Here is a 20,425-nt window from a genome sequence, read left to right as displayed (position 1 = left end):
AAAAACATATACTACACTCACATATACACAAAATAAATGTATTTCAAACACACACACACTTTACACGCTATAGACAAAGTTCAAACAGTATGCTAATCACACACAACACGCACACTTTACAAATACTATCCACAAAAATACCCATATTGCACACACCACATAAAAAACACACGCCGGGCACACTACACATAAAACACACAAATACACCCGCAATACACAAACACACACAGCACACCCACTATACACTATACATGCACTATACACAAAAATAAACACTACTATACAAAATACACACAATGCGCACACACTACATAAAATCCACATAATACACATACTATTAAAAAAATACACTCTACAAAAAATACACAATGCACACTAAAATAAACACCAATATAAAAAATAAACACATTTAACACACTTTATACACACTACAAATTCATACATTGCACATTATACACACACTACACACACTATACACAAAGTATACACACAAAAATACACATTATAGACAAAATACAAGCGCTTCAAACACAATTACACACACTATACACAAAATATAGACAATGCACTACACACATTATAACGTACACATTACACATATACACAAAATACACACACAAAACATATATTCCACACCTTATAAACATACAAAAAATACACACATACACAAAATATAGACACTGCACTCACATATACACAAAAACACAAACATGTGCTAGCCACACTATACACAATACACAGAATACACAATACACAGTACACAAACATGTGCTAGCCACACTATACACAATACACACACTGTACAGAAAACAAACAAACTCCACACACTATACACAACATACATGCACTATACACACACTAAATACTCATACACAAAATATACACTGGGCATACACACAAAATTAAGAACATGTTCAAGTGACAGAGATCCCGCTGGCACTTTCACGTTGAAAGCATCCGATCTTGCTCACTACAGCCCATCAAGCAAGCTGCAGTTGTAACATATGGAAATTAATTTGACTATTAAATAAAAAAGGTAAGCATAAACATAATCTTAATATTGTAGAATATCTTTAGTATCTAGGTGCCGCCCTAGCTTTCTACTCCCTACACATATGGAATCTGTCTTACTTTGGTTATTCAATTTATTCGCTACTCCTATATTTCTCTATACAGTAATGCACATCCGACCTAATTTGAATTTGCTACGTCGTCGTCGCACCACCACAGCCCTAATATGCTCTATGACCTAATCTGATATGTTGCGGCTGTCGCAGCTGCACTGCCCTATTCTGTTATGAGAATTACCCTTAAATATAACTAATTATTTTTCAAATAATACAAAACAAAAACTGAAGTTTTTAAAAGATGAGGACTAATTAAAGAGGATTGGGAAAAAGAATTGCATTTACCTTCATCAGGAAAAACCTCGATGTGCTTTTGTTTCTCAATTACAAGAAATGATATGTTTCACAGCCACAAAACTGTAGCAAGCATTTTGAGGCATTCCTCGTCATCTTTATAAATCTAAGGCTACTAAAGGGGTGAAAACATATGCCAGAATTAATAAATATTGTACATATAATAAATATTGTAAAAAGATCAGTTTCTTCACTAAAGATTCGTACCTCTCCAGAGACAAAAGTGGTTGGGTGCTTGAATAATGAGTGAGTACGAGAAAAACAAATGGGTGTAGCTAACCAATATACAATACATATTCAAGACCTGTCATTGACCATAAGATTATGAAGCTTTTGTTCATTATCAATGTCTGGGATCTGAAAAACATTCACTCGGATTTAGATAGTTGTGTTCAGAAGCACTTCTTAACCTCAGCCTACTTGAAAAAATAATCATGGGCTTCCGGTCATAATATTTTCCAGAAAAGCTATAAATGTGTTTCAGGCAATAAATGATTTTTTTATTAAGAGAAAAGTGCAATGACTTGTGCATCATCAACAATATATGTTACATTCATGCTGTGGTATGTTTTAAAGAAAATAGGTTCTTAATAACGAAACACCAATTATTAAGTGAAAAGGACACAAGCTGATAACAAAGATTTTTGTATGCCACATATATAATAATAGAAAAAAGTATATAAGAGTAATCACCACGTATCTGAAGAACGGAAGACTAGTTCAAATAACTTAGCTTGTGCATGATCATCAACTTCGTCAAGTATCTGCAAAATGGCTGGTAGAAGGTCGTCTGTGGGAACTGTCACAACCGATAGTGATAATACAGTAAGTGTAAAATTCTTGTAGAATACAACAAAACCAGTGAAGTGAAGAAAAAATAAATGAACTAACACCTCCGTCCAAGAGCAGAACCAAAGCTTTCTCCCCCGAGTTTGATTTTATTTGCACAGATTCCCAGAGCGCCCACTCTAAAACCATATGTCAACACTAACAATGAGTTGCTGACAGCAAAATTCTATTTGTAAAGTGAAAAATGACAAAAAATGTAAATTCTATATAACTTATACTCTTGTGACTGTAAATATGTTTCACCAGCACAAATAACAAAATTCCAATATCAGAATGTTTATGCTAAAATATTTAATGCACAATTTGGAAGGAAAGAAGTAAGCATTAAGTTTATTAATCATTAAGATAATTAAGGCAGAAGAATTTACTTATGAATTCACAAATTGTAATCCTTGCAGGCTCTATTTTGAGAAGGAATGACAGAAGAAAATAAACTGTAAGGACTTTTATGTGTGATGCTTGCTTCTTGCTCAAGTTTGATGAGATGTTGATAGAAATGGCTCTGGAGCCGCTCGTCAGCATAATAGACGTAAAAATGCTATTCTTCTGGTGCAGAAAAAGTAATCAAAGACTCCAAGTAATATTGTTTAAAGTGGGTTGGTAAAAAAAAGAGTATTTACAGTGGGACAAATTGCACCACAGTATATATTTAGGGAAAATATCAATCATTGTATACCTTAAGTGATTCAAATCCATACATATCAAGGATGCTTACTAACGCCCATGTTATCTTTCCCAATGGAAATGACATGTTGATCTGCACCACAAGCCAGTCGAACAAGTCACATAAATAAACAATGCTAAAGCATAAACATAATCTTGATGTAGTAGAATATCTTTTGTATCCAGGTGCAACCCTAGCTTTCTACTCCATAGCTTGGATATGCAATTTATTCGCTTCTTCGATATGTCACACCACCACAACCCTAATATGCTATCTGACATAACCTTATGTGTTGCTGCTGTCACAGCCGCTCTGCCCTATTCTGTTATGCCACTTTACATTAAGGAAAAGTAGAAATGCAAGCAAATCCTCTAGTACTATTATGACTTTCCCATAGCAGATCCCCAATGAGAATTTCACTTCAATATAACTAATTATTTCTCAAAAAGTATACAACAAAAACTAAAGTATTGAAAAGATGAGGAAAAATTAAAGAGGATTTGGAAAATGAATTGCAGTTACCTTCATCAGAACCAACCGATTCTCAATTACAAGAAATGATATGTTTCCCCACCACAAAATTGCAACAAGCATCTTGATGTGTTCCTGATCATCTTTACAGATTCTGATAGAATCTAAGGCTACTTAAGGAGTGCAAACATATTCCAGAATTAATAAATATTGTAAATATAATAAATATACTAAAAAGATTAGAAAGTTCTATAGAAACTATGCTTTTTATCCCACCAGTGCATCAGTTTCTTCACTAAAGATTCAAACCACCCCAGACACAAAAGAGGTTGGGTGGTTGAATAATGAGTGAGTACGAGAAAAACAAATGGGTGTAGCTAACCAATATACATTGCATATTCAAGACCTGTCATTTACCATAAGAATATGAAACTCTTGTTCATTATTAACGTTTGGGATCTGAAACATTCACTCGGATTGAGATAGTTGTGTTCAGAAGCACTTCTTCACCTCAGCCTACCTGAAAAAATAACCATGGGCTTCCGGTTATAATATTTCCAGAAAAGCTATAAATGTGTTTTAGACAATAAATGATTTTTATTCAAAGAAAAGTACTTGTGCATCATTAACAATATATGTTACATTCATGCTTTGGTATATGTTAAAAAATATAGGTTCTTAACAATGAAACACCAACTATTAAGTAAAAATGATACAAGCTGATAACAAAGATATTTTGTATGCCATGGATATAATAATAGAAAAAAGTATATCAGAGTAATCAATTCCAGTCAATCATAAATATGCAGACCAGGGAACAAACTCACTGATATTGAAACGCATACTGAGCTTTTCAAGGATTGCTCATAATTGAATAATTTGACATTGGATGTGCACAAAATAGCAAAGTCATGCCAGAAAAATATGACAGAGAATAGACAAATAATATCTTTTCAAGGTTCAACTTGACTATTAAAAAGAATGCTTACAGGTCTATATTTTAGCACCATACATATTCCCAGCAGCAATGAAGTTGCTTACACGAGGTTTGATGTTAGCCACCACGTCCTTGAGGATTAAAGTGGACCTAAACACTAATGTGGGAAACTAAAATTTTAAATATGAGAACTAGGAATAAGAGCTTAAACTAAATCTAATTAAGTGTGGAAATCGAGACTTCCATCCTACTCTTGGAAAGCTTGAAAGAGAACATTGAAGCACTGAATTCAAAAGAGAGTGGAAATCATGTTTTAGGAAACTGTGGGCATAAAACACAACTTGAAGCATGAAAGACATTGGGCTGGAAACTTCACTAACATGGCTAGAAAATGGAGATCAGTCAACTTAATCTAAGAGCATACAAACTCTTTAACAACTTCCAAAAGAACTCATGTAGTAAACATAATACAAAGGGGTAAAAACATGCAGAGGAAACTTAGCAAAATTCTAAACTAATGTGCTTAAAATAGAGAGTAATGCAAGTAGATCATAGGTAGGCTGATAAAAATATACAGAAACATGGAAATTCAATAGATCTTCTAAACAAACTTACAGAAATTCTAAACTAACATATTGGAGCAACCACACTAGAATCTTAGCAACAAAGCGACAAAAGAATTCAACCATTCTTTGGTAGAGAAAAGAAAAGCTAACATCGAAAAATCTTTGTTCTGTTAACTACTAGCAAGCATTCGAAAGTGGAAAATGAATTCGATATAACTAATTATGACTGTCACAGATTCAAAGGAAAAGGAGGGTTTTTTTATTCCTTACCGGTTGCTCGTCCCTTTCAACTAGGGCAGAGCATTGCTTTTATACTTGGGGTTTGAAAACTTCCTCCCCAAGGAATTGAGGTAGGGCTGATTCTGTAGATGGTTCCATCCTCTACAGATGTGGGCCAAATTGGGGAAAGAATTGTTGGGAATGGTGTGAATGGTAAGTGGTACAGGAGTAGTGGCCGATTGCTATTAGGAGGAGCCATCTTCTGCCCTCTTCTGTCTCTGGTACAAGAGCTGGTACTGTAGGTAGAGTTGAATTAGTCGTGGACCCCTTTTTTCCAATGGAACAATGGATGCAAAGAATGGAGAGTGCAGTCAAAAGAGTGGAGTTATGCCTGCTTTCTAGCTGGGAGACGTGAGAGTTTGGTAATGAAAGCACGAGTCTTCCTCTTTTTGGTGGGTGAGACGAGACCTTATTCTCATTTTTACCCCTTTAGCTCAAATTTGCAGCATTTTTCCATTGATTTCCAAACTCCTCCATTTTCTTGCCCTGATTTCTTTTTCCTCCATATTCCTACACAAACTTCAGAGTATTAGAAATAGCATACCCATTTACTGATTTTAGCATGTTAGACAGCAAGGCCACTGACATCTTAGTCATATTACAGCAAATTCTCAACACCATTTGTCCATACCCCATGGTTATTTTGAAAAAAATATGTGCATTTAGCAATTGAGCTCAATATATCAAATAAATAACGACTGGAAAGCAATAATCAGAATCAAACGGAATTGTATATCTTAGGATTAAATTCAACATTGCATGAGAAAATTCACATAGGTCGAACTGAATATCTAAACATAAAAATCATTCAAATTAGGGATTATCGTGTTCAACGAGCCATTGCTTTTCACACTAAGAAAACAGTGATTCCAAAACGATGGAATTGTAGTGCTACCTCAAGGGCAGAGATTGTTAGAGAGCTTGAGAAAAGAGACTTGGCAAGAATATAGCTAGCTAGGATAACATGTGTTGGGTATATTATATATTGAATGGAAACAAGGCTCAAACATGGTTATCCTATTTGCCCTCTATCCCTATTCCATATTGAACATACCATATGAAGATTACATGCAAAATAAAGTAACTCGGAATAATGTAGAGAGTGTTTTACAACAAAGCTCAAATCTCACATAATGTGGCTTTTTATCAAACTCAAACTCAATATTCCATCATTCTTAAATCACTTAACTGGAGTCATGTAGTAAAAAACAGAACTCATCAAACAAAAGCACGTATTAATCATCCTAGAAGGTAGGGAATCATGTAGGTACACTAGGTCATGTTCGACATGCTACTGAAACAAATACATAAAAATACAAACAAAAGCAAGACACAAATGAGCAACACCTCCTCCCACTAAGGCCGTACTTGCAAGTTGGACTTTAGTGTGCAAAAAGACTAAAAACACTGACCAACAAAAAAAAAGAATAAAAGAAAAGAAAGGGGGTCACCTTGTTTTGGTAAGCATCTGCACGTCATGGGATCTGGGGCATGTCCTAGATTGGGCAGTTGTCTCTTCTTCCCTTGCATACTGCTCAGCCTCAGCCCTCTCCTACATAAACTCATTTTCTCCCTTGTAAGGGTTCTTGAAGTTTCTGATTTCATCTCCAACAACAGCTCTTTATCATCTTTCTTTGCTTGCTTCACTTTCTTTTTTTTTCTTTTTTTTTTTGCATCTCCTTCAGTATAATCAGGCAACTTCCTAATTTTGTTCCCCCTCCTATGTCAGCCTCATTCCCCTCCTATTTCAACTCCTTTTCTCCCTTGTAACAGATCTTGAGGTTGCTGATTTAATCTCCTCCAACAGCGCTTTATCTTCTTCTTTTTTTGCTTGCGTCTTCTTTTTTTCTCTCTCTTTTTTTTTGCCCCTTCTTTCTTTCTTTTTTTCTTACTTTCTCTTTTCTTTTTCTCTTTTCTTTTTTTCTTTTCTTTTTTTTGCACCTCCTTCTTTCTTATTAGTCAACTTCTTCATCTGCAAATATCAAAAATTAGCAAAATGAAAAGAGAAAATTAGCAACTTGCTGAACCAATATGCTAACAAGGTAATCATTTCTCCGGGTATTTAAGGTATTATATACCACCTGCTATCATTGCATTGCATGCTGCATCAGCAACAGCATAAGCATGAGGAGTGTCCAAAAGTTTCTATCTTTATCATCCCCATATAGCTAGACATTGTTAAATTGATTGATTGACAAAAGTACAGGGCCTGCCATTCTCTATGCAAAACAAAGACAAAAAAATGATTTAAGAACAGAGGCAATCATCAGTATAAACAAACAGAATGAAAAGGTTCTCAAAAACAGAGAATTACATATAAATTATCTTGTAAATATCTAGTCTGAAGAATGTGAAGAACTGAAGGCTCGTTCAAATAACTTAGTTGTGTGATCATCTACTTAGTCAAGTATCTGAGGATTGGTTGGTAGGTCTTGAGTGGGAACTGTCACTACCTGTAGTGATAATGCAGTAAGTGCAAAGTTCTTGTAGAATGCAACAAAAGCAGTGAAGAAGTGGAAAATCAAATGAACTAACACATCCTACCGATAGCAGAACCAATTCTTTCTCCCCAGAGTTTGATTTTATTTTCCCAGATTCCCAGAGCTCATCATCACGCAAACACCAACCTGGAAGATTCTAAAAATCATGTCATCACAATCAGTGAGTAGTTGAGAGAAAAATACAATTTGTAAACTAAAATTGCTAAACATTAAGGCAAGATAAAAATGCAACATTCTGATCGTTCATGAGCCCAACTCTTTTTTTTCATGTGCCCCACTATACTACTTGATGCAGTGCATAGAAAATACAGAGCTTTAACTAACCCAGCCAAATGCTTTAGTGCCGAGCAGAACAATTGCAATGAAATCAAACAAAGGAAAAGTTGCATTCCAACATAATGTAGACAAAAGCTCACGGGTAAGAAAATAGATTAAAGCTCTAATTTGGTTTAGATAACTACCTAATCTCAGGTAATGCAACCAGCACCGAGTTCATAAACCATAAAGAATCCAAATAACCAGTATGATAACACTCTCAGCAAAAGCATTGAATCCTCCTTCAATCTCTTAGCATGAGCAACTGAATCACAACTCTACAAATCGGAAACTAGTACAAGTCAGCTCCAGTTAATGGCTAAATAGGTACGGAAGCAATGATATAAGGAGTACTATTTGGAATGCAAAAAACACACCTTTTTTAGCATCTGGTTCTCAAGAATCGTGTCATGCGGCTATTAGAGTGCTCCATAAGCACTTATCGAAAGGACTGGACATCGGAGGAGGAGAAGAAAGCGTGGATAGTCGACGGCCCTGATGAAAATCAGAACTTAATTATCAGCGTTCAATCACCATATTTTGAATTAAATGAAGGTATAGATTTTAAACAGATCAGTAGGCGTACCTTCTGAAGGGAAGTTGGTATTTCTTCCCTATTTATAATATCCCAAAGCAATGCATCAGATTTATCGGAGAGACCCTTCTGATAGTAGCCAATCAGGAATGTTCGGCACTCTGATGTCGTATGTGTGGCAAGTAGAAGTCTAGTCATCTAGCACAGCCTTGGCTTCTTCGATCTCTCCAAGCTTAACCAGAGAAATTTCTGTAAAGCCCACAACCTTATCATTTCATCTTTTTTTCCCTAGATGTGCATAAAGTGAGATCAAGTGATAATAACCTCATCATTTCATCTATTTTCGTCGACACCATTCTTCTACAATGAGAGTCTCAGGGATTTTCTCGAATTGACCTGCTTTCCTGTACAGGACCATGATGTTGTCATAAGTAATAGCTGATGAGCCATATCCCATGCCTTTTATTCTCTGCAGATGGAGAAGGGCTTTCGTTAACACTACTTCTCTGACATAACATAACAACTCAACATAGCACCATCAACCTTACATATTTATGTGCAGAAAGGCTGTATTATATTCACATGCAAAAGCGCGCATCTTCATATTATTTTAGTATTCACCTAGCATTATTAGAAATAGCATACCCATTTACTGATTTTAGCATGTTAGGCAGCAAGGCCACTGACATCTTAGTCATATTACATATTACAGCAAAATTCTCAACACCATTTGTCCATACCGCATGGTTATTTTGAAAAAAATATGTGCATTTAGCAATTGAGCTCAATATATCAAATACATAACGACTGGAAATCAATAATCAGAATCAAACGGAATTGTATATCTTAGGATTAAATTCAATATACATGAGAAAATTCACATAGTTCGAACTGAATATCTAAACATAAAAATCATTCAAATTAGGGATTATCGTGTTCAACGAGCCATTGCTTTTCACACTAAGAAAACAGTGATTCCAAAACGATGGAGTTGTAGTGCTACCTCAAGGGCAGAGATTGTTAGAGAGCTTGAGAAAGAGACTTGGCAAGAATATGGCCAGCTAGGATAACATGTGTTGGGTATATATTGAATGGAAACAAGGCTCAAACATGATTATCCTATTTGCCCTCTATCCCTATTCCATATTGAACATACCATATGAAGATTACATGCAAAATAAAGTAACTCGGAATAATGTAGAGAGTGTTTTACAACAAAGCTCAAATCTCACATAATGTGGCTTTTTATCTAACTCAAACTCAATATTCCATCATTCTTAAATCACTTAACTGGAGTCATGTAGTAAAAAACTGAACTCATCAAACAAAAGCACGAATTAATCATCCTAGAAGGTAGGGAATCATGTAGGTACACTAGGTCATGTTCGACATGCTACTGAAACAAATACAGAAAAATACAAACAAAAGCAAGACACAAATGAGCAACACCTCCTCCCACTAAGGCCGTACTTGCAAGTTGGACTTTAGTGTGCAAAAAGACTAAAAACACTGACCAACAAAAAAAAAATAAGAATAAAAGAAAAGAAAGGGGGTCACCTTGTTTTGGTAAGCTTCTGCACGTCATGGGATCTGGGGCATGTCCTAGATTGGGCAGTTGTCTCTTCTTCCCTTGCATGCTGCTCAGCCTCAGCCCTCTCCTACATAAACTCATTTTCTCCCTTGTAAGGGTTCTTGAAGTTGCTGATTTCATCTCCACCAACAGCTCTTTATCATCTTTCTTTGCTTGCTTCACCTTCTTTCTTTTTTTCTTTTTTTTTGCATCTCCTTCAGTATAATCAGGCAACTTCCTAATTTTGTTCCCCCTCCTATGTCAGCCTCATTCCACTCCTATTTCAACTCCTTTTCTCCCTTGTAACAGATCTTGTGGTTGCTAATTTAATCTCCTCCAACAGCGCTTTATCTTCTTTTTTTTGCTTTCATCTCCTTTCTTTTTTTTTCTTCTCTTTTTTTTGCACCTTCTTTCTATTTTTCTTTTCTTTTTTTCTTTTCTTTTTTCTTTTCTTTTTTTTTGCACCTCCTTCTTTCTTATTAGTCAACTTCTTCATCTGCAAATATCAAAAATTAGCAAAACGAAAAGAGAAAATTAGCAACTTGCTGAACCAATATGCTAACAAGGTAAGCATTTCTCCGGGTATTTAAGGTATTATATACCACCTGCTATCATTGCATTGCATGCTGCATCAGCAACAGCATAAGCATGAGGAGTGTCCAAAAGTTTCTTTCTTTATCATCCCCATATAGCTAGACATTGTTAAATGGATTGATTGACAAAAGTACAGGGCCTGCCATTCTCTATGCAAAACAAAGACAAGAAAATGATTTAAGAACAGAGGCAATCATCAATATAAAGAAACAAAATGAAAAGGTTCTCAAAAATAGAGAATTACATATAAATTATCTTGTAAATATCTAGTCTGAAGATTGTGAAGAACTGAAGGCTCGTTCAAATAACTTAGTTGTGTAAGATCATCTACTTAGTCAAGTATCTGAGGATTGGTTGGTAGGTCTTGAGTGGGAACTGTCACTACCTGTAGTGATAATGCAGTAAGTGCAAAGTTCTTGTAGAATGCAACAAAAGCAGTGAAGAGGTGGAAAATCAAATGAACTAACACATCCTACCGATAGCAGAACCAATTCTTTCTCCCCTGAGTTTGATTTTATTTTCCCAGATTCCCAGAGCTCATCATCTCGCAAACACCAACCAGGAAGATTCTAAAAATCATGTCATCACAATCAGTGAGTAGCTGAGAGAAAAATACAATTTGTAAACTAAAATTGCTAAACATTAAGGCAAGATAAAAATGCAACATTCTGATCGTTCATGAGCCCAACTCTTTTTTTTTCATTTGCCCCACTATACTACTTGATGCAGTGCATAGAAAATACAGAGCTTTAACTAGCCCAGCTAAATGCTTTAGTGTCGAGCAGAACAATGAAATCAAACAAAAGAAAAGTTGCATTCCAACATAATGTAGACAAAAGCTGACGGGTAAGAAAATAGATTAAAGCTCTAATTTGGTTTAGATAACTACCTAATCTCAGGTAATGCAACCAGCACCTAGTTCATAAACCATAAAGAATCCAAATGACCAGTATGATAACACTCTCAGCAAAAGCATTGAATCCTCCTTCAATCTCGTAGCATGATCAACTGCTTCACAACTCTACAAATCGGAAACCAGTACAAGTCAGCTCTAGTTAACGGCTAAATTGGTACGGAAGCAATGATATAAGAAGTACTATTTCGAATGCAAAAAACACACCTTTTTTAGAATCTGGTTTTCAAGAATCGTGTCATGCGGCTATTATAGTGCTCCATAAGCACTTATCGAAAGGACTGGACATCGGAGGAGTAGAAGAAAGCGTGGATATTCGACGGCCCTGATGAAAATCAGAACTTAATTATCTGCGTCCGATTACCATATTTTGAATTAAATGAAGAGCGGTATAGATTTTAAAGAAAACAGTAGGAGTACCTTCTGAAGGGAGGTCGGTATTTCTTCCCTTTTTATTAAATCCCAAAGCAGTGCATCGGATTTATCGGGGAGACCCTTCGGATTGTTGCCAATCAGGAGTATGTTCCGCACTCTGACGTCGTATGTGTGGTAAGTAGAAGTCTAGTCATCTTGCACAGCCTTGGCTTCTTCGAGCTGTCCAAGCTTAACCGGAGAAATTTCTGTAAAGCACACAACCTTATCATTTAATCTTTTTTGCCCTAGATGTGCATATCACAAGTCAAGTGATAATAACCTCATCATTTCATCTATTTTCGGCTACACCATTTTTCTACAATGAGAGTCTCAGGGATTTTCTCGAATTAACCTGCTTTCCTGTACAGGACCATGATGTTGTCATAAGTAATAGCTGATGAGCCATAACCCATGCCTTTTATTCTCTGCAGATGGAGAAGGGCTTTCGTTAAGACTACTTCTCCGACATAACATAACAGCTCAACATAGCACCATAAGCCTTACATATTTATGTGCAGAAAGACTGTATTATATTCACATGCAAAAGCGCGCATCTTCATATTATTTTAGTATTCACCTAGCATTATAAGAAATAGCATACCCATTTACTGATTTTAGCATGTTAGGCAGCAAGGCCACTGACATCTTAGTCATATTACAGCAAATTCTCAACACCATTTGTCCATACCGCACGGTTATTTTGAAAAAAATATGTGCATTTAGCAATTGAGCTCAATATATCAAATAAATAACAACTGGAAAGCAATAATCAGAATCAAACGGAATTGTATATCTTAAGATTAAATTCAATATACATGAGAAAATTCACATAGTTCGAACTGAATATCTAAACATAAAAATCATTCAAATTAGGGATTATGGTGTTCAACGAGCCATTGCTTTTCACACTAAGAAAACAGTGATTCCAAAACGATGGAGTTGTAGTGCTACCTCAAGGGCAGAGATTGTTAGAGAGCTTGAGAAAGAGACTTGGCAAGAATATGGCCAGCTAGGATAACATGTGTTGGGTATATATTGAATGGAAACAAGGCTCAAACATGGTTATCCTATTTGCCCTCTATCCCTATTCCATATTGACCATACCATATGAAGATTACATGCAAAATAAAGTAACTCGGAATAATGTAGAGTGTTTTACAACAAAGCTCAAATCTCACATAATGTGGCTTTTTATCAAACTAACTCAATATTCCATCATTCTTAAATCACTTAACTGGAGTCATGTAGTAAAAAACTGAACTCATCAAACAAAAGCACGAATTAATCATCCTAGAAGGTAGGGAATCATGTAGGTACACTAGGTAATGTTCGACATGCTACTGAAACAAATACAGAAAAATATACAAACAAAAGCAAGACACAAATGAGCAACACCTCCTCCCACTAAGGCCGTACTTGCAAGTTGGACTTTAGTGTGCAAAAGACTAAAAACACTGACCAACAAAAAAAATAAGAATAAAAGAAAAGAAAGGGGTCACCTTGTTTTGGTAAGCTTCTGCACGTCATGGGATCTGGGCATGTCCTAGATTGGGCAGTTGTCTCTTCTTCCCTTGCATGCTGCTCAGCCTCAACCCTCTCCTACATAAACTCATTTTCTCCCTTGTAAGGGTTCTTCAAGTTGCTGATTTCATCTCCACCAACAGCTCTTTATCATCTTTCTTTGCTTGCTTCACCTTCTTTCTTTTTTTCTTTTTTTTTTGCATCTCCTTCAGTATAATCAGGCAACTTCCTAATTTTGTTCCCCCTCCTATGTCAGCCTCATTCCTCTCCTATTTCAACTCCTTTTCTCCCTTGTAACAGATCTTGAGGTTGCTGATTTAATCTCCTCCAACAGCGTTTTATCTTCTTTTTTTTGCTTTCGTCTTCTTTCTTTTTTTTCTTCTCTTTTTGTTTGCACCTTTCTTTCTTTTTTTCTTTTTTTCTCTTTTCTTTTTTTCTTTTCTTTTTTTTTTTGCACCTCCTTCTTTCTTATTAGTCAACTTCTTCATCTGCAAATATCAAAAATTAGCAAAACGAAAAGAGAAAATTAGCAACTTGCTGAACCAATATGCTAACAAGGTAAGCATTTCTCCGGGTATTTAAGGTATTATATACCACCTGCTATCATTGCATTGCATGCTGCATCAGCAACAGCATAAGCATGAGGAGTGTCCAAAGTTTTCTTTCTTTATCATCCCCATATAGCTAGACATTGTTAAATGGATTGATTGACAAAAGTACAGGGCCTGCCATTCTCTATGCAAAACAAAGACAAGAAAATGATTTAAGAACAGAGGCAATCATCAATATAAAGAAACAAAATGAAAAGGTTCTCAAAATAGAGAATTACATATAAATTATCTTGTAAATATCTAGTCTGAAGATTGTGAAGAACTGAAGGCTCGTTCAAATAACTTAGTTGTGTAAGATCATCTACTTAGTCAAGTATCTGAGGATTGGTTGGTAGGTCTTGAGTGGGAACTGTCACTACCTGTAGTGATAATGCAGTAAGTGCAAAGTTCTTGTAGAATGCAACAAAAGCAGTGAAGAGGTGGAAAATCAAATGAACTAACACATCCTACCGATAGCAGAACCAATTCTTTCTCCCCTGAGTTTGATTTTATTTTCCCAGATTCCCAGAGCTCATCATCTCGCAAACACCAACCAGGAAGATTCTAAAAATCATGTCATCACAATCAGTGAGTAGCTGAGGGAAAAATACAATTTGTAAACTAAAATTGCTAAACATTAAGGCAAGATAAAAATGCAACATTCTGATCGTTCATGAGCCCAACTCTTTTTTTTTCATGTGCCCCACTATACTACTTGATGCAGTGCATAGAAAATACAGAGCTTTAACTAACCCAGCCAAATGCTTTAGTGCCGAGCAGAACAATTGCAATGAAATCAAACAAAGGAAAAGTTGCATTCCAACATAATGTAGACAAAAGCTCACGGGTAAGAAAATAGATTAAATCTCTAATTTGGTTTTGATAACTACCTAATCTCAGGTAATGCAACCAGCACTTAGTTCATAAACCATAAAGAATCCAAATGACCAGTATGATAACACTCTCAGCAAAAGCATTGAATCCTCCTTCAATCTCTTAGCATGATCAACTACTTCACAACTCTACATATCAGAAACCAATTCAAGTCAGCTCCATTTAACGGCTAAATACGTACGGAAGCAATGATATAAGAAGTACTATTTGGAAAGCAAAAAACCACACCTTTTTTAGAATCTGGTTCTCAAGAATCGTGTCATGCGGCTATTAGAGTGCTCCATAGCACTTATCGAAAGGACTGGACAATGGAGGAGGAGGAGAAAGCGTGGATATTCGACGGCCCTGATGAAAATCAGAACTTAATTATCTGCGTCCGATCACCATATTTAGAATTAAATGAAGAGCGGTATAGATTTTAAAGAGAACAGTAGGCGTACATTCTGAAGGGAGGTCGGTATTTCTTCCCTTTTTATTAAATCCCAAAGCAGTGCATCGGATTTATCGGGGAGACCCTTCGGATTGTAGCCAATCAGGAGTATGTTCCGCACTCTGACGTCGTATGTGTGGCAAGTAGAAGTCTAGTCATCTAGCACAGCCTTGGCTTCTTCGAGCTGTCCAAGCTTAACCGGAGAAATTTCTGTAAAGCACACAACCTTATCATTTAATCTTTTTTGCCCTAGATGTGCATATAGTGAAGTCAAGCACCATTTTTCTACAATGAGAGTCTCAGGGATTTTCTCGAATTAACCTGCTTTCCTGTACAGGACCATGATGTTGTCATAAGTAATAGCTGATGAGCCATAACCCATGCCTTTTATTCTCTGCAGACGGAGAAGGGCTTTCGTTAAGACTACTTCTCTGACATAACATAACAGCTCAACATAGCACCATAAGCCTTACATATTTATGTGCAGAAAGACTGTATTATATTCACATGCAAAAGCGCGCATCTTCATATTATTTTAGTATTCACCTAGCATTATAAGAAATAGCATACCCATTTACTGATTTTAGCATGTTAGGCAGCAAGGCCACTGACATCTTAGTCATATTACAGCAAATTCTCAACACCATTTGTCCATACCGCACGGTTATTTTGAAAAAAATATGTGCATTTAGCAATTGAGCTCAATATATCAAATAAATAACAACTGGAAAGCAATAATCAGAATCAAACGGAATTGTATATCTTAAGATTAAATTCAATATACATGAGAAAATTCACATAGTTCGAACTGAATATCTAAACATAAAAATCATTCAAATTAGGGATTATGGTGTTCAACGAGCCATTGCTTTTCACACTAAGAAAACAGTGATTCCAAAACGATGGAGTTGTAGTGCTACCTCAAGGGCAGAGATTGTTAGAGAGCTTGAGAAAGAGACTTGGCAAGAATATGGCCAGCTAGGATAACATGTGTTGGGTATATATTGAATGGAAACAAGGCTCAAACATGGTTATCCTATTTGCCCTCTATCCCTATTCCATATTGACCATACCATATGAAGATTACATGCAAAATAAAGTAACTCGGAATAATGTAGAGAGTGTTTTACAACAAAGCTCAAATCTCACATAATGTGGCTTTTTATCAAACTCAAACTCAATATTGCATCATTCTTAATCACTTAACTGGAGTCATGTAGTAAAAAACTGAACTCATCAAACAAAGCACGAATTAATCATCCTAGAAGGTAGGGAATCATGTAGGTACACTAGGTCATGTTCGACATGCTACTGAAACAAATACAGAAAAATACAAACAAAGCAAGACACAAATGAGCAACACCTCCTCCCACTAAGGCCGTACTTGCAAGTTGGACTTTAGTGTGCAAAAGACTAAAAACACTGACCAACAAAAAAAATAAGAATAAAAGAAAAGAAAGGGGGGTCACCTTGTTTTGGTAAGCTTCTGCACGTCATGGGATCTGGGCATGTCCTAGATTGGGCAGTTGTCTCTTCTTCCCTTGCATGCTGCTCAGCCTCAAACCCTCTCCTACATAACTCATTTCTCCCTTGTAAGGGTGCTTGAAGTTGCTGATTTCATTTCCACCAACAGCTCTTTATCATATTTCTTTGCTTGCTTCACCTTCTTTCTTTTTTCTTTTTTTTTGCATCTCCTTCGGTATAATCAGGCAACTTCCTAATTTTGTTCCCCCTCCTATGCAAGCCTCATTCCTCTCTTATTTCAACTCCTTTTCTCCCTTGTAACAGATCTTGAGGTTGCTGATATTAATCTCCTCAACAGCGCTTATCTTCTTTTTTTGCTTTCGTCTTCTTTCTTTTTTCTTCTCTCTTTTTTTGCACCTTCTTTCTTTCTTTTTTTTTTTTTCTCTTTTCTTTTTCTCTTTCTTTTTTTCTTTTCTTTTTTTTTGCACCTCCTCTTTCTTATTAGTCAACTTCTTCATCTGCAAATATCAAAAATTAGCAAAACGAAAAGAGAAAATTAGCAACTTGCTGAACCAATATGCTAACAAGGTAAGCATTTCTCCGGGTATTTAAGGTATTATATACCACCTGCTATCATTGCATTGCATGCTGCATCAGCAACAGCATAAGCATGAGGAGTGTCCAAAAGTTTCTTTCTTTATCATCCCCATATAGCTAGACATTGTTAAATGGATTGATTGACAAAAGTACAGGGCCTGCCATTCTCTATGCAAAACAAAGACAAGAAAATGATTTAAGAACAGAGGCAATCAGTATAAACAAACAAAATGAAAAGGTTCTCAAAAATAGAGAATTACATATAAATTATCTTGTAAATATCTAGTCTGAAGATTGTGAAGAACTGAAGGCTCGTTCAAATAACTTAGTTGTGTAAGATCATCTACTTAGTCAAGTATCTGAGGATTGGTTGGTAGGTCTTGAGTGGGAACTGTCACTACCTGTAGTGATAATGCAGTAAGTGCAAAGTTCTTGTAGAATGCAACAAAAGCAGTGAAGAGGTGGAAAATCAAATGAACTAACACATCCTACCGATAGCAGAACCAATTCTTTCTCCCCTGAGTTTGATTTTATTTTCCCAGATTCCCAGAGCTCATCATCTCGCAAACACCAACCAGGAAGATTCTAAAAATCATGTCATCACAATCAGTGAGTAGTTGAGAGAAAAATACAATTTGTAAACTAAAATTGCTAAACATTAAGGCAAGATAAAAATGCAACATTCTGATCGTTCATGAGCCCAACTCTTTTTTTTCATGTGCCCCACTATACTACTTGATGCAGTGCATAGAAAATACAGAGCTTTAACTAACCCAGCCAAATGCTTTAGTGCCGAGCAGAACAATTGCAATGAAATCAAACAAAGGAAAAGTTGCATTCCAACATAATGTAGACAAAAGCTCACGGGTAAGAAAATAGATTAAAGCTCTAATTTGGTTTAGATAACTACCTAATCTCAGGTAATGCAACCAGCACCTAGTTCATAAACCATAAAGAATCCAAATGACCAGTATGATAACACTCTCAGCAAAAGCATTGAATCCTCCTTCAATCTCTTAGCATGATCAACTGCTTCACAACTCTACAAATCGGAAACCAGTACAAGTCAGCTCCAGTTAACGGCTAAATAGGTACGGAAGCAATGATATAAGAAGTACTATTTGGAATGCAAAAAACACACCTTTTTTAGAATCTGGTTCTCAAGAATCGTGTCATGCGGCTATTAGAGTGCTCCATAAGCACTTATCGAAAGGACTGGACATGGAGGAGGAGAAGAAAGCGTGGATATTCGACGGCCCTGATGAAAATCAGAACTTAATTATCTGCGTTCGATCACCATATTTTGAATTAAATGAGAGGTATAGATTTTAAAGAGAACAGTAGGCGTACCTTCTGAAGGGAAGTCGGTATTTCTTCCCTTTTTATTAAATCCCAAAGCAGTGCATCGGATTTATCGGGGAGACCCTTCGGATTGTAGCCAATCAGGAGTATGTTCCGCACTCTGACGTCGTATGTGTGGCAAGTAGAAGTCTAGTCATCTAGCACAGCCTTGGCTTCTTCGAGCTGTCCAAGCTTAACCGGAGAAATTTCTGTAAAGCACACAACCTTATCATTTAATCTTTTTTGCCCTAGATGTGCATAAGTGAGTCAAGTGATAATAACCTCATCATTTCATCTATTTTCGGCTACACCATTCTTCTACAATGAGAGTCTCAGGGATTTTCTCGAATTGACCTGCTTTCCTGTACAGGACCATGATGTTGTCATAAGTAATAGCCGATGAGCTATATCCCATGCCTTTTATTCTCTGCAGATGGAGAAGGGCTTTCGTTAAGACTACGTCTCTGACATAACATAACAGCTCAACATAGCACCAACCTTTCATATTTATGTGCAGAAAGACTGTATTATATTCACATGCAAAAGCGCGCATCTTCATATTATTTTAGTATTCACCTAGCATGAAAAGAAATAGCATATCCATTTACTGATTTTAGCATGTAGGCAGCATGGCCACTGACATCTTAGTCATATTACATATTACAACAAATTCTCAACACCATTTGACCATACCCCATGGTTATTTTGAAAAAAATATAAGCATTTAGCAATTGAGCTCAATATTTCAAATAAATAACGACTGGAAAGCAATAATCAGAATCAAACGGAATTGTATATCTTAGGATTAAATTCAATATACAGGAGAAAATTCACATAATTCGAACTTAATCTCTAAACATAAAAAACATTCAAATTAGGGATTATCGTGTTCAACGAGCCATTGCTTTTCACACTAAGAAAACTGTGATTCCAAAACGATGGAGTTGTAGTGCTACCTCAAGAGCAGAGATTGTTAGAGAGCTGAGAAAGAGAATTGGCAAGAATATGGCTAGCTAGGATAACATGTGTTGGGTATATATTGAATGGAAACAAGGCTCAAACATGGTTATCCTAGTTGCCCTCTATCCCTATTGCACATTGACCATACCATATGAAGATTACATGCAAAATAAAGTAACTCGGAATAAAGTAGAGAGTGTTTTACAACAAAGCTCAAATCTCACATAATGTGGCTTTTATCCAACTTAAACTCAATATTCCATCATTTAAATCACTTAACTGGAGTCATGTAGTAAAAACTGAACTCATCAAACAAAAGCACGAATTAATCATCCTTGTAGGTAGGGTATCATGTAGGTAGACTAGGTCATGTTCGACTTGCTACTAAAATAAATACATAAAAATACAAACAAAAGCAAGACACAAATGAGCAACACCTCCTCCCACTAAGGCCGTACTTGCAAGTTGGATTTAGTGTGCAAAAATACTAAAAACACTGACCAACAAAAAAAAGAAGAATAAAAGAAAAGAAAGGGGGTCACCTTGTTTGGTCAGCTTCTGCACGTCAAGGATCTGGGGCATGTCCTAGATTGGGCAGT

At 36.1% G+C, this 20,425-nt stretch overlaps 2 long non-coding RNA genes across 16 annotated transcripts; both read right to left on the bottom strand.

Annotated features, from left to right (window-relative positions):
• Window positions 1–865: 865 nt before the first annotated feature.
• On the bottom strand, window positions 866–18,728 carry LOC121777221. Of its 14 annotated transcripts, none has more exons than XR_006045417.1 (31): window positions 18,667–18,728; window positions 18,436–18,567; window positions 18,018–18,110; window positions 17,786–17,926; window positions 17,556–17,693; window positions 13,529–14,038; window positions 12,310–12,454; window positions 12,036–12,235; window positions 11,823–11,940; window positions 11,592–11,723; window positions 11,179–11,271; window positions 10,947–11,087; window positions 10,714–10,851; window positions 10,096–10,604; window positions 8,863–9,007; window positions 8,590–8,787; window positions 8,381–8,498; window positions 8,150–8,281; window positions 7,732–7,824; window positions 7,502–7,640; window positions 7,269–7,406; window positions 6,639–7,159; window positions 5,179–5,697; window positions 4,395–4,499; window positions 3,457–3,925; window positions 2,947–3,027; window positions 2,639–2,816; window positions 2,315–2,389; window positions 2,115–2,220; window positions 1,413–1,725; window positions 866–989 (listed from the first exon to the last, which is right to left on the bottom strand). It is a non-coding gene; the product is annotated as an uncharacterized LOC121777221 (long non-coding RNA). The 14 variants fall into 14 exon arrangements; XR_006045418.1 differs by lacking the exon at window positions 2,639–2,816 and having other exon boundaries at window positions 3,457–3,578; window positions 3,823–3,925; XR_006045420.1 differs by lacking the exon at window positions 2,639–2,816 and having other exon boundaries at window positions 3,457–3,575; window positions 3,823–3,925.
• On the bottom strand, window positions 14,209–17,026 carry LOC121777223. Of its 2 annotated transcripts, XR_006045432.1 has the most exons (8): window positions 16,934–17,026; window positions 15,786–15,858; window positions 15,475–15,674; window positions 15,263–15,379; window positions 15,031–15,162; window positions 14,612–14,704; window positions 14,380–14,520; window positions 14,209–14,285 (listed from the first exon to the last, which is right to left on the bottom strand). It is a non-coding gene; the product is annotated as an uncharacterized LOC121777223 (long non-coding RNA). The 2 variants fall into 2 exon arrangements; XR_006045433.1 differs by lacking the exon at window positions 15,031–15,162.
• Window positions 18,729–20,425: the final 1,697 nt, after the last annotated feature.

This window comes from Salvia splendens, chromosome 18 (assembly GCF_004379255.2).
Source record: "Salvia splendens isolate huo1 chromosome 18, SspV2, whole genome shotgun sequence".
Lineage (NCBI taxonomy): Eukaryota > Viridiplantae > Streptophyta > Magnoliopsida > Lamiales > Lamiaceae > Salvia > Salvia splendens.
This window is presented reverse-complemented; position numbering and strand designations above follow the sequence as displayed.